General features: G+C 41.5%; 1 protein-coding gene across 8 annotated transcripts in view; it reads right to left on the bottom strand.

Annotated features, from left to right (window-relative positions):
- Positions 1-19973, bottom strand: part of galene (potassium two pore domain channel subfamily K member galene) — a 477630-nt gene that overhangs the window by 433238 nt on the left and 24419 nt on the right. The window lies entirely within an intron of this gene.

Genomic DNA, 19973 nt, shown 5'->3' with positions numbered 1-19973 from the left:
ATATATATATATATATATATATATATATATATATATATATATATTTTATATTTATTTATTTATTATACTTTGTCGCTGTCTCCCGCGCTTGCGAGGTAGTGCAAGGAAACAGAGGAAAGAAATGCCCCCCCCCCCCCCCCATACACATGTATATACATACGTCCACACACACAAATATACATACCTACACAGCTTTCCATGGTTTACCCCAGACGCTTCACATGCCTTGATTCAATCCACTGACAGCACGTCAACCCCGGTATACCACATCGCTCCAATTCACTCTATTCCTTGCCCTCCTTTCACCCTCCTGCATGTTCAGGCCCCGATCACACAAAATCTTTTTCACTCCATCTTTCCACCTCCAATTTGGTCTCCCTCTTCTCCTCGTTCCCTCCACCTCCGACACATATATCCTCTTGGTCAATCTTTCCTCACTCATTCTCTCCATGTGCCCAAACCACTTCAAAACACCCTCTTCTGCTCTCTCAACCACGCTCTTTTTATTTCCACACATCTCTCTTACCCTTACGTTACTCACTCGATCAAACCACCTCACACCACACATTGTCCTCAAACATCTCATTTCCAGCACATCCATCCTCCTGCGCACAACTCTATCCATAGCCCACGCCTCGCAACCATACAACATTGTTCGAACCACTATTCCTTCAAACATACCCATTTTTGCTTTCCGAGATAATGTTCTCGACTTCCACACATTCTTCAAGGCCCCCAGAATTTTCGCCCCCTCCCCCACCCTATGATCCACTTCCGCTTCCATGGTTCCATCCGCTGCCAGATCCACTCCCAGATATCTAAAACACTTCACTTCCTCCAGTTTTTCTCCATTCAAACTTACCTCCCAATTGACTTGACCCTCAACCCTACTGTACCTAATAACCTTGCTCTTATTCACATTTACTCTTAACTTTCTTCTTCCACACACTTTACCAAACTCAGTCACCAGCTTCTGCAGTTTCTCACATGAATCAGCCACCAGCGCTGTATCATCAGCGAACAACAACTGACTCAATTCCCAAGCTCTCTCATCCCCAACAGACTTCATACTTGCCCCTCTTTCCAAAACTCTTGCATTTACCTCCCTAACAACCCCATCCATAAACAAATTAAACAACCATGGAGACATCACACACCCCTGCCGCAAACCTACATTCACTGAGAACCAATCACTTTCCTCTCTTCCTACACGTACACATGCCTTACATCCTCGATAAAAACTTTTCACTGCTTCTAACAACTTTCCTCCCACACCATATATTCTTAATACCTTCCACAGAGCATCTCTATCAACTCTATCATATGCCTTCTCCAGATCCATAAATGCTACATACAAATCCATTTGCTTTTCTAAGTATTTCTCACATACATTCTTCAAAGCAAACACCTGATCCACACATCCTCTACCACTTCTGAAACCACACTGCTCTTCCCCAATCTGATGCTCTGTACATGCCTTCACCCTCTCAATCAATACCCTCCCATATAATTTACCAGGAATACTCAACAAACTTATACCTCTGTAATTTGAGCACTCACTCTTATCCCCTTTGCCTTTGTACAATGGCACTATGCACGCATTCCGCCAATCCTCAGGCACCTCACCATGAGTCATACATACATTAAATAACCTTACCAACCAGTCAACAATACAGTCACCCCCTTTTTTAATAAATTCCACTGCAATACCATCCAAACCTGCTGCCTTGCCGGCTTTCATCTTCCACAAAGCTTTCACTACCTCTTCTCTGTTTACCAAATCATTTCCCTAACCCTCTCACTTTGCACACCACCTCGACCAAAACACCCTATATCTGCCACTCTATCATCAAACACATTCAACAAACCTTCAAAATACTCACTCCATCTCCTTCTCACATCACCACTACTTGTTATCACCACCCCATTTGCGCCCTTCACTGAAGTTCCCATTTGCTCCCTTGTCTTACGCACTTTATTTACCTCCTTCCAGAACATCTTTTTATTCTCTCTAAAATTTAATGATACTCTCTCACCCCAACTTTCATTTGCCCTCTTTTTCACCTCTTGCACCTTTCTCTTGACCTCCTGTCTCTTTTTTTTATACATCTCCCACTCAATTGCATTTTTTCCCTGCAAAAATCGTCCAAATGCCTCTCTCTTCTCTTTCACTAATACTCTTACTTCTTCATCCCACCACTCACTACCCTTTCTAATCAACCCACCTCCCACTCTTCTCATGCCACAAGCATCTTTTGCGCAATCCATCACTGATTCCCTAAATACATCCCATTCCTCCCCCACTCCCCTTACTTCCATTGTTCTCACCTTTTTCCATTCTGTACTCAGTCTCTCCTGGTACTTCCTCACACAGGTCTCCTTCCCAAGCTCACTTACTCTCACCACCCTCTTCACCCCAACATTCACTCTTCTTTTCTGAAAACCCATACATATATATATATATATATATATATATATATATATATATATATATATATATATATATATATATATAGGCAGCAGGTTCGGATGGTATTGCAGTGGAATTTAGTAAAAAAGGGGGTGACTGTATTATTGACTGGTTGGTAAGGTTATTTAATGTATGTATGACTCATGGTGAGGTGCCTGAGGATTGGCGGAATGCGTGCATAGTGCCATTGTACAAAGGCAAAGGGGATAAGAGTGAGTGCTCAAATTACAGAGGTATAAGTTTGTTGAGTATTCCTGGTAAATTATATGGGAGGGTATTGATTGAGAGGGTGAAGGCATGTACAGAGCATCAGATTGGGGAAGAGCAGTGTGGTTTCAGAAGTGGTAGAGGATGTGTGGATCAGGTGTTTGCTTTGAAGAATGTATGTGAGAAATACTTAGAAAAGCAAATGGATTTGTATGTAGCATTTATGGATCTGGAGAAGGCATATGATAGAGTTGATAGAGATGCTCTGTGGAAGGTATTAAGAATATATGGTGTGGGAGGAAAGTTGTTAGAAGCACTGAAAAGTTTTTATCGAGTATGTAAGGCATGTGGACGTGTAGGAAGAGAGGAAAGTGATTGGTTCTCAGTGAATGTAGGTTTGCGGCACGGGTGTGTGATGTCTCCATGGTTGTTTAATTTGTTTATGGATGGGGTTGTTAGGGAGGTGAATGCAAGAGTTTTGGAAAGAGGGGCAAGTATGAAGTCTGTTGGGGATGAGAGAGCTTGGGAAGTGAGTCAGTTGTTGTTCGCTGATGATAGGGCGCTGGTAGCTGATTCATGTGAGAAACTGCAGAAGCTGGTGACTGAGTTTGGTAAAGTGTGTGAAAGAGGAAAGTTAAGAGTAAATGTGAATAAGAGCAAGGTTATTAGGTACATTAGGGTTGAGGGTCAAGTCAATTGGGAGGTAAGTTTGAATGGAGAAAAACTGGAGGAAGTAAAGTGTTTTAGATATCTGGGAGTGAATCTGGCAGCGGATGGAACCATGGAAGCGGAAGTGGATCATAGGGTGGGGGTGGGGGCGAAAGTTCTGGGAGCCTTGAAAAATGTGTGGAAGTCGAGAACATTATCTCGGAAAGCAAAAATGGGTATGTTTGAAGGAATAGTGGTTCCAACAATGCTGTATGGTTGCGAGGCGTGGGCTATGGATAGAGTTGTGCGCAGGAGGATGGATGTGCTGGAAATGAGATGTTTGAGGACAATGTGTGGTGTGAGGTGGTTTGATCGAGTAAGTAACGTAAGGGTAAGAGAGATGTGTGGAAATAAAAAGAGCGTGGTTGAGAGAGCAGAAGAGGGTGTTTTGAAATGGTTTGGGCACATGGAGAGGATGAGTGAGGAAAGATCGACCAAGAGGATATATGTGTCGGAGGTGGAGGGAACGAGGAGAAGTGGGAGACCAAATTGGAGGTGGAAAGATGGAGTGAAAAAGATTTTGTGATCGGGGCCTGAACATGCAGGAGGGTGAAAGGAGGGCAAGGAATAGAGTGAATTGGATCGATGTGGTATACCGGGGTTGACGTGCTGTCAGGGGATTGAATCAGGGCATGTGTAGCGTCTGGGATAAACCATAGATAGCTGTGTAAGTATGTATATTTGTGTGTGTGGACGCATGTGTATGGGGGTGGGTTGGGCCATTTCTTTCGTGTGTTTCCTTGCGCTACCTCGCAAACGCGGGAGACAGCGACAAAGCAAAAAAAAAAAAAAAAAATGTGTGTGTGTGTGTGTGTGTGTGTGTGCGCGCGTGCGTGCGGGTGCGGTGAAATCGCACTTCAGTAGGAGTTCATCTAATTATTTTTATCATGTAATTTTTCTATATATGTGGCACGACATATTTCGTGGAGACAATCCACCTCATCACGTGCCAGTACTTAAAGTTATTTAAATCCCAACATCACAACGGACTGCCGCCGTCTAGCTGCCCTCCGTTGTGTTGTTGGGATTTATATAACTTTGTTAAGTACTGCCTCCTGATGAGGTGTGGTGTCTCCACGAAACATGTCATGCCACATGTATGGAATAGTTACTTGTTAAATAAAATCATATGGACTCCTAATGATGTGCGATTTCACCTTCATAACTATCATCACGGACTAGTGTGATCATCATGTGATATATATATATATATATATATATATATATATATATATATATATATATATATATATATAACATACAAACCTCCAACAGCAAGGATCGAACCCGGGACCCCTGTGGCACAGGGGTCCTGGGTCGATCGTGGCTGTTGGAGGTTTGTACGTTCTATGAAGGTGCGCGTTCATTTGCACTTTATTCATTTACCAAATGGCGTTCTAGCTTCGTCTCTTCGATGTATATCAACTGACTTATATTTCTCTCTTGTGTCTCCCCTGATGATGTGATTATTACACGAAAGTGCACTTGGGAACTTATCGTGTTTCATTTTCCCCGTGGACTCATAGGAATACATACATATATATATATATATATATATATATATATATATATATATATATATATATATATATATACTTGCTGCCTTCATCCATTCCCGTCGCGGAGTAAAAATCAAATACCTCAGGAACTGTACCTCAATAAAAAGAACTCACAGCCCATAAAACCAGCTTTTTAGAAGGCCAAAAGTAAAGCATTTATACCAGCGAACTGTCATACTGCATAGCTGGCACCAATGCTAAGTACAGCCAAGCCATCAGGCAAGCAGATGGTGCAGGCCTCAGGAAGCAGCGAAGTGTCAAGCCTAAAAAAGTGACCTCACAACTATATTAACAGCCTCACATATGGGCTGCGCGGCCTGTCAATATGCCCCGTTGTCCTTCCACGTCCCTTGTCTTCAATAAGGAGTGATGTCCACCGTCACAATTTCTAGTCCAGTTCATACTATTCGTATCTCACATTCAACTTGCAGTTTCAGTAACTGCTTAACTTCAGCTTTCATTTCCAGTGGAAATATCACAATCCAGTAGTTGATCGCGGCTTTATCATCCATCAGAATGGTAATTCAGCTTGTGATGTTCGAAACCATTGTTCTCGTACAATTATTTCGAGGGTATATCAGGATGGATGTGGGAGGTCGTGCTATTCATGGAGAGTACCACAGCGTTCACATGTGTTATGTTCGCTGACGTCTCGTTACGGCTTTTTCCGCACTGCAGTGACGGTCACAGGCCAGGCACGTTACATTCACGGTCTAGTCATATAATACATGTCTCTGGGAGTGTACACAACAGTTATCACATTCAAGTCCAGGTCCAGTTCACGTTCAAGAGGCGATCCGTGGAAAGATATGCAAACTAGAGCGTTTCTTCCCGTGGCCGACCGTGAGTGTGAATATATTACAGCGTTCTGCTCAGTGAGCAGTGGCCGAAAGGAGACGAAATTTCTTTATATACAACATGGATTATGAGAAGGGTACGACTATTTAAAAACATGTTAATGAACATATGTTTCTACTTATATTTACTTATGGAAACGTAGCTTCCACAAATGATTCAAACAATTTTATCGCTTGGTCTTAGTATATCATCAATCTAATTCGTGAAAAAACGAGGTTGGAGAAAATTATAATACCATGACCAGGACGAGGTCATTTCTTGACAGGACTGTGACCGTTACGACAGTGTGAATAAAGCCTAGTCTCGATAACTACAAGCGCCATATATTTATATTCGAGGCCAAGACTGTATCGAAAGTCATAGCCATGTGATGATAACTTATATCACGTTTTCCCTTCGAAGTAAAAACGAGATACAATTGTATGTTTCTCTGTCTTCTGGGGCAATTTATAAGCCGAGGCGTCAGCTGGTGGTGGTGCGACTGTTTGTTGACGTTACCGCCACTCTGGGAGGAGAATGCATTTCGTCAGGTTACTTCTGTTGTTATTTCTCGGGAATGTTTACGAAGCAAGTAACAGAAACAGTCGTATGTCTGTGACACAGAGACAGAGTGAGACCATAATGTAGGTTTTGTGTTTAGCTCTACACATCTTCACTACAGTACCACTCTGCACCCCATCTCACACCATTCCTGAGGACATCTACTGTCCTAGATTTTCAGTATCATCTTCGTGTATAGTGTTTGATGATAATGATTCTGGAAATAGTGCCTCAGGAAACAAAAGTACATTCCGTACATAACTCCATTTCACTCAATTACAAGCCATCTACGTACTGTGGACTTACTACACACGGTAATTTCATTGAGTTAATTTCTCTGTATCTGTGATCATGTTATAGCAAGACAAAATTTCTCCTATAAAACTCAACTTTACAAGATATAATAAAAAGGAGCAAAAATGGGTATATTTGATGGAATAGTAGTTCCAACAATGTTATAGGACAATATGTGGTGTGAGGTGGTTTGATCGGGTAAGTAATGCAAGGGTAAGAGAGATGTGTGGAAATAAAAGAGTGTGGTTGAAAGAGCAAAAGAGGGTGTGTTGAAAAGGTTTGGATATATGGAGAGAATGAGTGAGGAGATATTGACGAAGAGGATATAAGTGTCAGAAGTTAAGGGAACAAGGAGAAGCGGGAGAACAAATTGGAGGTGGAAGGATGGAGTGAAAAAGATTTTGAGCGATCGGGGCTTGAACATACAGGAAGGTGAATGGCGTGCAAGGAATAGCCCATGCCTCGCAACCATATAACATAGTTGGAACCACTATTCCTTCAAACATACCCATTTTTGCTCTCCGAAATAACGTCCACGCCTTCCACACATTCTTCAACGCTCCCAGAACCTTCGCTCCCTCCTCAACCCTGAGACTCACTTCTGCTTGCACAGTTCCATCCGCTGCTAAACCCACTCCCAGATATCTAAAACACTTCACTTCCTCCAGTTTTTCTCCATTCAAATTTACCTCCCAATTGGCTTGACCCTCAACCCTACTGTACCTAATAACCTTGTTCTTATTCACATTTACTCTCAGCTTTCTTCTTTCACACACTTTACCAAACTCAGTCACCAACTTCTGCAGTTTCTCACCCGAATCAGCCACCAGCGCTGTATCATCAGCGAACAACACTGATTCACTTCCCAAGCCCTCTCATCCACAACAGACTGCATACTTGCCCCTTTTTCCAAAACTCTTGCATTCACCTCCCTAACAACCCCATCCATAAACAAATTAAACCATGGAGACATCAAGCACCCCCGCCGCAAACCGACATTCACTGGGAACCAATCATTTTCCTTTCTTCCTACTCGTACACATGCCTTACATCCTTGGTCAGAATTTTCACTGCCTCTAGCAACTTACCTCCCAAACCATATACTCTTAATACCTTCCACAAAGCATCTCTATCAACCCTATCATATGCCTTCTCCAGATCCATAAATGCTACATACACGTCCATCTGTTTTTCTCAGTATTTCTCACATACATTCTTCAAAGCAAACACCTGATCCAAACATCCTCTACCACTTCTGAAACCACACTGCTCTTCCCTAATCTGATGCTCTGTACATGCCTTAACCCTCTCAATCAATACCGTTCCATATAATTTCCCAGGAATATGCAACAAACTTAGGTCTCGTAATTTAAACTCACCTTTATCCCCTTTGACTTTGTACAATGGCACTGCATGCATTCCGCCAATCCTCAGGTACTTCACCATAATCCATACACTGAATATCCTTACCATTTAATCAACAACACAGTCACCCCTTTTTTAATAAATTGCACTGCAATACCATCCAAACACACCGCCTTGCCGGCTTTTATCTTCCTCAAAGCTTTCACTACCTCTTCTCTGTTCACCAAACCATTCTCTCTGACCCTCTGACTTCGCACACCACCCCGACCAAAACACCCTGTATCTGCCACTCTATCAAACACATTCTACAAACCTTCAAAATATTCACTGCATCTCCTCACTTCATCACTACTTGTTATTACCTTCCCATTTGCCCTCTTCACCGATGTTCCCCATTTGTTCTCTTGTCTTACGCACTTTATTTATCTCCTTCCAAAACATCTTTTTATTTCCCTAAGATTTAATGATACTCTTACCCCCAACTCTCATTTGCCTTCTTTTTCACATCTTGCACCCTTCTCTTGACCTGCAATTTCTTTTATATATCTCCCAGTCATTTGCACTACTTCCCTGCAAAAATCGTCCAAACACCACTTTCTTCTCTTTTACTAACAATCTTATTTCTTCAATCCACCACTCACTACCCTTTCTAATCTGCCACATGCATCTTTCGCGCATTCTCTCCTGGTACTTCCTCACACAAGTCTCTTTTTCAAGTTCACTTACTCTCACCACTCTATTCTCCCCAACATTCACCCTTCTTTCCTGAAAACCTCTACAAATCTTCACTTTCGCCTCACGATAGTGGTCAGACATCCCTCCAGCTGCCCCTCCCAGCATATCAACATCCAAAGGTCCCTCTTTTACACGCCTATCAACTAACACGTAATCCAATAACGCTCTCTGGCCATCTCTCCAACTTGCATACGTATACTTATGGATATCTCTCTTTTTAAACCAGGATTTCCCAATCACCAGCTCTATTTCAGCACACAAATCCACAAGCTATTCACCATTTTCATTTACAACTGAACACCTCATGTACACCAATTATACCTTCAACTGCCACATTACCCACCTTTGCATTCAAATCACCCATCACTATAACCCGGTCTCGTGCATCAAAGAAGCTAACACGTTCACTCAAGCTGCTCCTACAACACTTGCCTTATGATCTTTCTTTTCATGACCAGGTGTATAGGCGCCAATAATCAACCATCGCTATCCTTCCACTTTCAGTTTTACCCATACCAATCTAGTTTACTTTCTTACTCTCTATCACATACTCCCACAACTCTTGCTTCAGGAGGAGTGCTACTCCTTCCTTTGCTCTTGCTCCCTCACCAACCTCTGACTTTACTCCCAAGACATTCCCAAACCACTCTTCCCCTTTACCCTTGAGCTTGGTTTCACTCAGAGCCAAAACATCAAGGTTCCTTTACTCAAACATACTACCTCTCTCTCCTTTTTTCTCGTCTTGGTTTTTATATCCACACATATTTAGACACCCCAATCTGAGCCTTCTATGAGGATGAGCACTCCCCGCATGACTCCTTCTTCTGTTTCCCCTTTAACAAAGTTAAAATACAAGGAGGAAGGGGTTTTAGCCCCCCCCGCTCCCGTCCCCTTTAGTCGCCTTCTACTACACGCGGGGAATACTTGGGAAGTATTCTTTCTCCCCTATATATATACATATATATATATATATATATATATATATATATATATATATATATATATATATATTTATATATATATTTGCTTTGTCGCTGTCTCCCGCGTTTGCGAGGTAGCGCAAGGAAACAGACGAAAGAAATGGCCCAACCCACCCCCATACACATGTATATACATACGTCCACACACGCAAATATACATACCTACACAGCTTTCCATGGTTTACCCCAGACGCTTCACATGCCTTGATTCAATCCACTGACAGCACGTCAACCCCTGTATACCACATCGCTCCAATTCACTCTATTCCTTGCCCTCCTTTCACCCTCCTGCATGTTCAGGCCCCGATCACACAAAATCTTTTTCACTCCATCTTTCCACCTCCAATTTGGTCTCCCTCTTCTCCTCGTTCCCTCCACCTCCGACACATATATCCTCTTGGTCAATCTTTCCTCACTCATTCTCTCCATGTGCCCAAACCATTTCAAAACACCCTCTTCTGCTCTCTCAACCACGCTCTTTTTATTTCCACACATCTCTCTTACCCTTACGTTACTTACTCGCTCAAACCACCTCACACCACACATTGTCCTCAAACATCTCATTTCCAGCACATCCATCCTCCTGCGCACATCTCTATCCATAGCCCACGCCTCGCAACCATACAACATTGTTGGAACCACTATTCCTTCAAACATACCCATTTTTGCTTTCCGAGATAATGTTCTCGACTTCCACACATTTTTCAAGGCTCCCAAAATTTTCGCCCCCTCCCCCACCCTATGATCCACTTCCGCTTCTATATATTTATAGTGATGGGTGATTTGAATGCAAAGGTGAGTAATGTGGCAGTTGAGGGAATAATTGGTATACATGGGGTGTTCAGTGTTGTAAATGGAAATGGTGAAGAGCTTGTAGATTTATGTGCTGAAAAAGGACTGATGATTGGGAATACCTGGTTTAAAAAGCGAGATATACATAAGTATACTTATGTAAGTAGGAGAGATGGCTAGAGAGCGTTATTGGATTACGTGTTAATTGACAGGCGTGCGAAAGAAAGACTTTTGGATGTTAATGTGCTGAGAGGTGCAACTGGAGGGATGTCTGATCATTATCTTGTGGAGGCTAAGGTGAAGATTTGTATGGGTTTTCAGAAAAGAAGAGTGAATGTTGGGGTGAAAAGGGTGGTGAGAGTAAGTGAGCTTGGGAAGGAGACCTGTGTGAGGAAGTACCAGGAGAGACTGAGTACAGAATGGAAAAAGGTGAGAACAATGGAAGTAAGGGGAGTGGGGGAGGAATGGGATGTATTTAGGGAATCAGTGATGGATTGCGCAAAAGATGCTTGTGGCATGAGAAGAGTGGGAGGTGGGTTGATTAGAAAGGGTAGTGAGTGGTGGGATGAAGAAGTAAGAGTATTAGTGGAAGAGAAGAGAGAGGCATTTGGACGATTTTTGCAGGGAAAAAATGCAACTGAGTGGGAGATGTATAAAAGAAAGAGACAGGAGGTCAAGAGAAAGGTGCAAGAGGTGAAAAAAAGGGCAAATGAGAGTTGGGGTGAGAGAGTATCATTAAATTTTAGGGAGAATAAAAAGATGTTCTGGAAGGAGGTAAATAAAGTGCGTAAGACAAGGGAGCAAATGGGAACTTCAGTGAAGGGCGCAAATGGGGAGGTGATAACAAGTAGTGGTGATGTGAGAAGGAGATGGAGTGAGTATTTCGAAGGTTTGTTGAATGTATTTGATGATAGAGTGGCAGATATAGGGTGTTTTGGTCGAGGTGGTGTGCAAAATGAGAGGGTTAGGGAAAATGATTTGGTAAACAGAGAAGAGGTAGTGAAAGCTTTGCGGAAGATGAAAGCCGGCAAGGCAGCAGGTTTGGATGGTATTGCAGTGGAATTTATTAAAAAAGGGGGTGACTGTATTGTTGACTGGTTGGAAAGGTTATTTAATGTATGTATGACTCATGGTGAGGTGCCTGAGGATTGGCGAAATGCGTGCATAGTGCCATTGTACAAAGGCAAAGGGATAAGAGTGAGTGCTCAAATTACAGAGGTATAAGTTTGCTGAGTATTCCTGGTAAATTATATGGGAGGGTATTGATTGAGAGGGTGAAGGCATGTACAGAGCATCAGATTGGGGAAGAGCAGTGTGGTTTCAGAAGTGGTAGAGGATGTGTGGATCAGGTGTTTGCTTTGAAGAATGTATGTGAGAAATACTTAGAAAAGCAAATGGATTTGTATGTAGCATTTATGGATCTGGAGAAGGCATATGATAGAGTTGATAGAGATGCTCTGTGGAAGGTATTAAGAATATATGGTGTGGGAGGAAAGTTGTTAGAAGCAGTGAAAAGTTTTTATCGAGGATGTAAGGCATGTGTACGTGTAGGAAGAGAGGAAAGTGATTGGTTCTCAGTGAATGTAGGTTTGCGGCAGGGGTGTGTGATGTCTCCATGGTTGTTTAATTTATTTATGGATGGGGTTGTTAGGGAGGTAAATGCAAGAGTTTTGGAAAGAGGGGCAAGTATGAAGTCTGTTGGGGATGAGAGAGCTTGGGAAGTGAGTCAGTTGTTGTTCGCTGATGATACAGCGCTGGTGGCTGATTCATGTGAGAAACTGCAGAAGCTGGTGACTGAGTTTGGTAAAGTGTGTGGAAGAAGAAAGTTAAGAGTAAATGTGAATAAGAGCAAGGTTATTAGGTACAGTAGGGTTGAGGGTCAAGTCAATTGGGAGGTGAGTTTGAATGGAGAAAAACTGGAGGAAGTGAAGTGTTTTAGATATCTGGGAGTGGATCTGGCAGCGGATGGAACCATGGAAGCGGAAGTGGATCATAGGGTGGGGGAGGGGGCGAAAATTCTGGGGGCCTTGAAGAATGTGTGGAAGTCGAGAACATTATCTCGGAAAGCAAAAATGGGTATGTTTGAAGGAATAGTGGTTCCAACAATGTTGTATGGTTGCAAGGCGTGGGCTATGGATAGAGTGGTGCGCAGGAGGATGGATGTGCTGGAAATGAGATGTTTGAGGACAATGTGTGGTGTGAGGTGGTTTGATCGAGTGAGTAACGTAAGGGTAAGAGAGATGTGTGGAAATAAAAAGAGCGTGGTTGAAAGAGCAGAAGAGGGTGTTTTGAAGTGGTTTGGGCACATGGAGAGAATGAGTGAGGAAAGATTGACCAAGAGGATATATGTGTCGGAGGTGGAGGGAACGAGGAGAAGAGGGAGACCGAATTGGAGGTGGAAAGATGGAGTGAAAAAGATTTTGTGTGATCGGGGCCTGAACATGCAGGAGGGTGAAAGGAGGGCAAGGAATAGAGTGAATTGGAGCGATGTGGTATACCGGGGTTGACGTGCTGTCAGTGGATTGAATCAAGGCATGTGAAGCGTCTGGGGTAAACCATGGAAAGCTGTGTAGGTATGTATATTTGCGTGTGTGGACGTATGTATATACATGTGTATGGAGGGGGGGGTTGGGCCATTTCTTTAGTCTGTTTCCTTGCGCTACCTCGCAAACGCGGGAGACAGCGACAAAGTATAATAAATAAATATAATATCTTCCTTTCAAACTAATTGCCATCTCCCGCCTTAGCGAGGTAGCGTTAAGAACAGAGGACTGGGCCTTTGAGGGAATATCCTCACCTGGCCCCCTTTTCTATTCCTTCTTTTGGAAAATTAAAAAAAAAAAAAACGAGAGGGGAGGATTTCCAGCCCCACGCTCTCTCCCCTTTTAGTCGCCTTCTACGACACGCAGGGAATACGAGGGAAGTATTCTTTCTCCCCTATCCCCAGGGATAATATATATATACATATATATATATATATATATATATATATATATATATATATATATATATATATATATATATATGCACAATCTAAGGCACGACCATCTTTTCTGTTTTATCCGATTAGTTAAACCTATCGAAACATTATGAGACAACTCGTGACAACATGTGGTTGGTCGGTTAGAAATTTCGGGTTCCCATTTGGATAATGTTCTGAAAGTCAAGCACAATCACTATTCAGGATTTGAAAACCTGACTGCTTAACAATACTTAATTTAGAACGACGTATCATTTGGGCAATCATAAATCTGAACGTTGTCTACAGACGAGACGTCGACATGAGTGGCATTCTACATTCACGTGTTACGTCATCACTTGATAGTTTTACGTAATATGATTTACCCCCGAGACTGGTTCATGTTGGCGGTATGGCGACCGAAGCTTGCGTAAACCGGAGTCGAGCATGTTCCACATCTGTATTTCACTGTTCCTATGTCGTCTGTAATTCGTGATGGCAACTTGTTTCACGGGCACCAGGCCTGCTATTGTACATAAGTGTTACAGTCACGTATGTAGATTGGCTCAACATTTCCCTTAAGTTTTCACCAAAATCAGGGAAGATGGTTGTCTCTTTGATTGAACATATTCATACTTCCTCGCCTTTATTGTACATATCCATACTTACTCGCCTTTATTGTACATAACCATACTTCCTCGCCTTTATTGCACATTCATACTTCCTCGCCTTTATTGTACATATCCATACTTCCTCGCCTTTATTGTACATATCCATACTTCCTCGCCTTTATTGTACATATCCATACTTCCTCGCCTTTATTGCACATATTCATACTTCCTCGCCTTTATTGCACATATACTTCCTCGCCTTCATTGTGTATATTCATACTTCCTCGCCTTCATTGTACATATCCATACTTCCTCGCCTTTATTGCACATATTCATACTTCCTCGCCTTCATTGTACACATCCATACTTCCTCGCCTTTATTGCACATATACTTCCTCGCCTTCATTGTGCATATCCATACTTCCTCGCCACAACAAACCACAGGAAACGGCATCGCTACACCCTGCGACAGTGAGGTAGCGCCAGAAAAGGCCACATTCCTTCACACTCAGTCTCTAGCTGTCCTGTGTAATATACCGAAACCACAGCTCCCTATCCACATCCAGGCCCCACAGACCTTTCCATGGTTCACCCTAGATGTTTCACATACCCTGATTTGTCCAATGACGGCATGTCGCCGACGATATACCACATCTTTCCAATTCACTCTATTCCTGCACGCCTTTCGTCCCCATTCAATAATCTTTTTCACTCCATCCTTCCACCTCTAATCTGGTATCCCGCTTCTCCTTGTTCCCTCCACTTGAGTCAGTTGTTGTTCGCTGATGATACAGCGCTGGTGGCTGATTCATGTGAGAAACTGCAGAAGCTGGTGACTGAGTTTGGTAAAGTGTGTGGAAGAAGAAAGTTAAGAGTAAATGTGAATAAGAGCAAGGTTATTAGGTACAGTAGGGGTGAGGGTCAAGTCAATTGGGAGGTGAGTTTGAATGGAGAAAAACTGGAGGAAGTGAAGTGTTTTAGATATCTGGGAGTGGATCTGTCAGCGGATGGAACCATGGAAGCGGAAGTGGATCATAGGGTGGGGGAGGGGGCGAAAATTTTGGGAGCCTTGAAAAATGTGTGGAAGTCGAGAACATTATCTCGGAAAGCAAAAATGGGTATGTTTGAAGGAATAGTGGTTCCAACAATGTTGTATGGTTGCGAGGCGTGGGCTATGGATAGAGATGTGCGCAGGAGGATGGAGGTGCTGGAAATGAGATGTTTGAGGACAATGTGTGGTGTGAGGTGGTTTGATCGAGTAAGTAACGTAAGGGTAAGAGAGATGTGTGGAAATAAAAAGAGCGTGGTTGAGAGAGCAGAAGAGGGTGTTTTGAAATGGTTTGGGCACATGGAGAGAATGAGTGAGGAAAGATTGACCAAGAGGATATATGTGTCGGAGGTGGAGGGAACGAGGAGAAGAGGGAGACCAAATTGGAGGTGGAAAGATGGAGTGAAAAAGATTTTGTGTGATCGGGGCCTGAACATGCAGAAGGGTGAAAGGAGGGCAAGGAATAGAGTGAATTGGAGCGATGTGGTATACAGGGGTTGACGTGCTGTCAGTGGATTGAATCAAGGCATGTGAAGCGTCTGGGGTAAACCATGGAAGGCTGTGTAGGTATGTATATTTGCGTGTGTGGACGTATGTACATGTGTATGGGGGGGGGGGGGGGCCATTTCTTTCGTCTGTTTCCTTGCGCTACCTCGCAAACGCGGGAGACAGTGACAAAGTATGAAAAAAAAAAAAAAAAAAAAAGATATATATATATATATATATATATATATATATATATATATATATATATATATATATATATATAGGGGATTAAGAATACTTCCCACGTATTCCCTGCGTGTCGTAGATGGCGACTAAAAGGGGAGGGAGCGGGGGGCTGGAAATCCTCCCCTCTCGTTTTTTTTTTTTTTAATTTTCCAAAAGAAGGAACAGAGGGGGCCAGGTGAAGATATTCCAAAAAAGGCCCAGTCCTGTTCTTAACGCTACCTTGCTAACGCGGGACATGGCGAATAGTTTAAAAAAAAGAATATATATATATATATATATATATATATATATATATATATATATATATATATATATATATATATATATATATATATATATAAAAATATAATATATATATATATATATATATATATATTATATTTTTATCTATTTTGCTTTATCGCCATTTCCCGCGTTAGCGAGGTAGCGCAAGGAAACAGACGAATTATGGCCCAACCCACCCACATACACATGTATATACATACACGTCTACACACGCAAATATACATACCTATACATCTCAAAGTATACATATATATACACACACAGACATATACATATATACACGTGTACATAAATTCAGTCTGCCTTTATTCATTCCCATCGCCACCTCGCCACACATGAAATAACAACCCCCTCCCCCCGCATGTGTGCGAGGTAGCGTTAGGAAAAGACAACAAAGGCCACATTCGTTCACACTCAGTCTCTAGGTGTCATGTAATAATGCACCGAAACCACATCTCCCTTTCCACATCCAGGCTCCACAGAACTTTCCATGGTTTACCCCAGACGCTTCACATGCCCTGGTTCAATCCATTAACAGCACGTCGACCTTGGTATACCACATCGTTCCAATTCACTCTATTCCTTGAACACCTTTCATCCTCCTGCATGTTCAGGCCCCGATCACTCAAAATCTTTTTCACTCCATCTTTCCACCTCTAATTTGGTCTCCCATTTCTCCTCGTTCCCTCCACACAATCTACATCTGCCTCTTTTATGTGGAAACGGACTAACCGACGGGAATGGGTTCCAGTCGCTTTTCCACTCCTTGAACTACACGATATACAATAAACAATAATAATAGTAATAATAATAATAATAATAATAATAATAATAATAATAATAATAATAATAATAATAATTATAATAATAATAATAATAATAATTTCATACTATTCGCCATTTCCCGCGTTAGCGAGGCAGCATTAAGAACAGAGGACTGGGCCTTTGAAGGAATATCCTCACCTGGCCCCCTTCTCTGTTCCTTCTTTTGGAAAATTAAAAAAAATAGATAATAGATTCATATATTTCCATAATCATTCTAACTAATTTTCTTACACAAAAGGAAGAATCTTATTCTATCAGTTTGCGGAAGCACGTTTTCTGGTGAAATACACTCTACATCAACCACACAGACAGAGGGTAAAGAGAGCTACTAGTGTTGCTCTTGTCAACAGACGTCAACTCCCACACGTACAGGAGGGACACGGAGAAGCGTCTCGAAAGTAATTTGCTCGGGCATCGAGCACCGAACTTTGCTAAGTCGGTGGTTAGCATTTTGTGACAAATGACATATTCCCCTTTCTTACGTGCTCTGATACAATGTGGCTCTGCTGACTTAAAATGGAGAATCATTTTCTATCACGTTCCGTGTTCCTAACATTAAGTAAGGTATTCCCCTTTCTTACGTGCTCTCATACAATGTGGCTCTGCTGACTTAAAATGGAGAATCATTTTCTATCACGTTCCGTGTTCCTAACATTAAGTAAGGTATGCGCACAGTATTAATGAACAGCTAAGTTTCTGAGAACACAACACAAAATCATAGAATATTGATACTTATTGCCCAAAACAATCCTTTTGAAATAAAAATACAGTAAAAACATAAGAAACCCTCTGATAACTGATATATACTCAAGTATCATTCGTTATATGGAGAAAATCCTATCCTCGCCAGCTCCTTGCGCTTCCATTTTAAGCTTTCTCGTTTCATGGATCAGCCATCACGCTCACATCCCACCTTCCTTGATATCTTTTTATTATAATATGGATGTCTTGGTGGGAACTTACCCATGTTCTTCGCTTACACCAGCTAGGTTTTAAAGAAAATAGTTCAAAGGCAAGTAAAGAAAATCTTTTTTTCATAACTGTTGAGCATTTCATTGACTACGTCTTTGTAGTTGGAATCTTTATGATTATCAAAAAAAGTTTTGGATTAAGCTCTTGAATGCAGTGCAAGATCCTTTATGTTGTGTGCATCGTTCCTTCAAACTGCTCATCCTGTGTCAACTTTTAGATTTACGGCCAAATAAAGATGCCTTCTTTTGCTTTTTCGTAAGTTTGTTTTAAAAATTTACTCCTAAAGTTATCTGAAGCAGTTTTCTGACTTATCTAGTGCTTTGAAAAACTGCTTCATTAACGCCAAATCTGCACGGAGTGATGGAAACAAAACTTTAGTGGGCACACTCAGCTTTTCGTGCATGATGTTCTTTGAACCTGGAGTGTGTTTACAGGTGGCCATTCCCTCTTTTCTCGTCTTGATTTCTCGCTCTACCGTCCAACTGTATTATATGAGTGTCAACATTCAGACACCACCTATACGAAATAGGTGATATATCTCAGAAAACAATAGATTATGAGATAAACTGGATGTCATTTTTGTATGCTGTACATATATCGTATAAATCCATAAACATCATTTTTGTTGCATACCAGTAAAAATGGGACCAGCGTCTGACGGCTGACAACATTGTCGATTCACTCATATACCACTCTGCTGTTGTCCGGTGTACAAACCCTGAATATTGCTCTACAGACTCTCATCAAAACGCTAGTTTAATGTATGTAGCCAAAAGATCTCATAATTAATGGGAGAGGCCGTTAGGCGTCTCCTTTTGTGGACGGCACAAAGATAAGCCCACGAAAAGACTGAAATCATATAACCCATCTTTCTGTCGCCTATACTATCACTACTTTTGCATGCTTTTTCCACTGAGAATCACAGGACACGTGTTAAACCATAGATGTTTCATATTTCAAAAGCAATCAGAAAAATAATCGCCATTAAAAAGAAAGTCTGCCCCTCCCCCCTCCCACCCAATTCTTCCCCTAGAAATACTCTAAATCCTACTGGAAGTTCCAAGCCCTTAAAAATGTTGTTCCACCTATGCCTGAAAACAAAAACAGCTCGAACTAAAGGTATCAGTTTCTATCTGAACGGTGTACGTACCTGTCTTTTTGTAAAACTTCAGTTAAGGGATCTCTACCTTGTTTACATCTCGGGCCATGGCACCACCCACTGGATTCTACTATAATCTTCAAATATTTCACCTTTAGCACTTGAAAATTAAAGTCAGGTATTTTCATACCATGTGATTACACTTCACATTACATTATTATTATTATCATTATCATTATTATTAACTAGCAATTCACGGCACTTTTTTCCTCTACAACTTTCCTCGCTATCGAGCTATTATCAAATGATAAGAGCTAATAGTGCTTATGAAAAGACACGTTCTTATTTCCATATATTTGTACAAAACAACGAACCCATAAGAACAGAAAGAGGATCCCAGAGCCATAACACGCGCGTCCTTAAACAGACAGAAATAAATGTACACGTCAGCTTAAGTTTTTCTCTGATTTACACAAGTGACCAATGAAATTAATGTGTCCGTTTCACCACCTTTATCAAAACAATAACAAGTTTATAACTCCAGAATTTTCTTGGGAATGCTTTTGTCTTTGGGTACCCCGGCTACTGAATAACATATATAGCCAGAGTACTTTATACTGCGCTGGTAAAGTTAGGTTTTGTTTATATTGCCTTATCTAATGTCGTTCAATAAAACAAAATGCTCGAACTCATGTTTCGCAACTGTTCCTGTATTCACGAAACACTACACTACTATTACAATAGCCTGGTAACACAGCTACGAAAGCTCTTCAAGTTTTCATCCGCAAAATCTTTTTTATTTATTTCGTCGAATGAAAATTCACTATTGCTATAAGCTGCTTTATAAATCATGAAACTATTCTTTATTCTAAAACAAGTTTCCAGTCTCAAAATACACTTACTTCTGTAAAACAGCTATATCCAATACGAGATT

Source organism: Panulirus ornatus, chromosome 10, assembly GCF_036320965.1.
Source record: "Panulirus ornatus isolate Po-2019 chromosome 10, ASM3632096v1, whole genome shotgun sequence".
In the NCBI taxonomy this organism is placed as follows: Eukaryota; Metazoa; Arthropoda; class Malacostraca; order Decapoda; family Palinuridae; genus Panulirus; species Panulirus ornatus.
The sequence above is the reverse complement of the archived record's forward strand: the minus strand, read 5'-3'. Positions and strand labels throughout refer to the sequence as shown.